This window comes from Hydractinia symbiolongicarpus, chromosome 14 (assembly GCF_029227915.1).
Source record: "Hydractinia symbiolongicarpus strain clone_291-10 chromosome 14, HSymV2.1, whole genome shotgun sequence".
In the NCBI taxonomy this organism is placed as follows: domain Eukaryota; kingdom Metazoa; phylum Cnidaria; class Hydrozoa; order Anthoathecata; family Hydractiniidae; genus Hydractinia; species Hydractinia symbiolongicarpus.
Genome location: NC_079888.1, coordinates 12,702,285 through 12,705,388, shown reverse-complemented (window position 1 = coordinate 12,705,388; position 3,104 = coordinate 12,702,285).

Here is a 3,104-nt window from a genome sequence, read left to right as displayed (position 1 = left end):
TGATTTGAAAATAGACGTGGAATCTATAAACAGCGCTAACAAGGGGCATCGATGTGGTCAGATGTTAAATGGATACACCACATGCTGATGTCGCGCAAAATACCGCAAAATCAAGCTGGCTTGCCCAGAGGCTAAACGGGTGGGTCCTCCAAGTATTGGCCGGTGGGCTGGCATGGAATATATAGTCTGTGAACATGTCAGGGAATTTCACCTTGAACGAGGATCCCTTCGCATCAACAACGATGTCCTGGATTGTGAGATCTTCACCTCTTAGCTGCTCCAAGTACCTGCCCTGGTTAGGGTATATTTTGATTTAGGATTGTACGAATAAATATTCATTCTTTGTTTTAAAACAAAGATGCGAAAGTTATATGTCACTGATATCGAAAAGCCTACAATATTTGAGGACTACCTAGGGCAGGACACGAGGATCGCTCTGAAGTCGATCAATATTCGCCCTAGGTGTGTAAACCTATTCACTATGAGCGAGATCAACATCCATAAGGCGGGGTCTAAGCCGACTGAAGTCGGGGATTTGGAAGTCTCCATCTCGATTGCGCTGGGTTTATATGAAATTGTGGATCTCGCGACCATAGTCAACGACCAGGGGGGAGGGAGGATCAAGCTCTTCGTACTCAGGAACGGGGTATGTACACTCCGTGTCAACGATGGATATGATGTCATAATTGATCAAGCACTGCAGGACCTTATGGGACGGGTCTTCGATAACAAGGTAAAGTTTGCCAAAGGCGACCACGACAGCATCTACAAGACCGACGTTCACCAGCGGCTGAGGCTCGTATGCCTCCAGCTGGATCCGGATTATTCTCTTTTAAATGGTGAGAAATCCAATATACTAGCCCTGCTTCCCATCAAAGAGCTAAAAGCTTGCGGAGATATGGTGACATGGAGTTTTGACACTCCTATATATATCCCCCCTAAAGGCTAGAGTTTATGCTCATCAACGAGTATCAAGATGATAAGAACCCTTTCGTTGGAATTACTATACACTTACTGATAGAATAAATGACAGACATTACAAAGCTTTACCCGAGCTTACCACCGAGTGCACCTGATCAAGAAAATGAGGGGCATATTTATAGATTAAAAAAAATCGAAGAGATTGAGCAGTTTCTACGAATCGAGGTCAAACAACGTGAAAAGCTGTCAAAAAAATTTGGAATGCATGGTACCTAGATCCATTATATGGGTCATGGATTACTCGCCATAAGCGTGATCACGAGCGGTGTTGGTATTTAGAGTATGCTTAGTAGGATCGGAGTTCCCCTAGCAGTGGCAATGGGCGGAATAGCGATCGCTGTTGGATTGGGGCAGACTGCCTTAAAACAAGGTGGGAAAAAGCTGAATTACAAACGCAAAAAGCACGATAGTATAAGATTATTAGCGGAAACAAAGCTGAACCCCATCGTTGATTTGATTTCGAAAGCTGTGCAGAATGGAGTGATTAGTGACTACGAATTTACCCTTATTATGCAAGAAAAACAAAAATATCTCCTATTGAAGGAACAGATCCGACAACGCACTAAGAAATCGTGGAGACGATCAATGAACAAGAAAGGCAGCAATTAGTCGCTCAGGGAAGACAGGAGGCCAGAGAAGAATTGTTAAAAAACTTGCAGTATGCAAGCGCTACCTAGAGGCAGCACCAGAATATTCATAATGTATTATTATTAATACATTATACAACGCCAAGTACCTCACCGGTATTGGCGTCAACCATAAAAATCACCGTCATATATAATAGTTCGCTTTTGTTTTGCTTCCAAGCCTCTGATATATTCATCCAGGATTTTCATGGCCGCGATATCTGAGCATGGCTTGCAATAAGGCCCAAGGGTTTGTGTTCCAATATCTTTATATTTTACCTTATGAATCGCGGCTATAATTTCACCCTTCTTCATAGTGGAGTAGCCACGAATACCCAACTCTCTCGCTTCTCTTTTTAAATCGTTCATTGTTTATTTGTATACAACATTGTATACAAAAATCTATCGAGTTTTACTATACTACAACGAATGGTTCCTCATCGTCGTCATCTGAATCAATAAGATGCCTAGTTCTTAAATTTTCCACAGGTTTATACTTACATTCCTCGAGCATAACCTGCAAGTAGTGCTTTGATACCTGCTTATAAATGCTGGATTTTTTTATAATTATAGTACATTCGCAAGCTTGCTTCAACGGTACTGGAGCATCATGAAAATCGGTCGTCACCTCCCCATCCCATTCCTCGATTTTGGTACTAACATAGCGACCATTTTTAACTGGTGGAGCAGTGAAGTCATTGCCGTACAGTTTCTCTATCCTGGCCAAGATGCTCTGATATTTCTCCAGCCATTCAGGTGCTTGGTGCAAGTTAGATGACATAGTAAGAGATGAACTCTCATCGTAGCGAGAGGCACCGGTGCTGTATAGACCCCCCGGTGTTCTGATTAGCAGAGCTTATCTATATCTTATTGTCATTCTTACAGCCTATTACGAATCGTTCACATTTAAATCTATTGGTGGGGATTGCATCACTAAGCACAATGTTTTCGATCTTTACATCCTCGATGTTTATTGCAGTTAGGTTGCTATAAAAATCCCTTGCTTCAATATTATAGCCGTAGAATTTGAACATATCTTTTATTATAATATCCAAGGCTTAAGGATTTTGACATGGACATGCCCCTCCATTATATATTATATACATTGTGTAATAATGCCAGCATAGCATTCTTCCCTTTATGATTAACCTCCTCCCACACTTACATTTATCGTAGTCATCCAGAGTAATCTCGCATTCGTAGCATTGCTCAACTGTCATACTTTATTTCATAATATTTGCGTCACTGCGTGCCTATACCTATCCGGTACGTAATCAAACAGACCTAGATTGCGCTGGACTACCCCTATACACATATCCAAGGTCTTAAAAGAATAGGGAACATACAAGAATACCATTGGATCTCTTTCAACCGCTGATTTGCACATATCACGAGTCTTAAAATAGTCTGGTACATACTGGAGCATCCATGGGTTGAAATTCACGTTCCTATTACAGAGTTCCTGATAATGATCCATTATTTATTTTGGATATATTC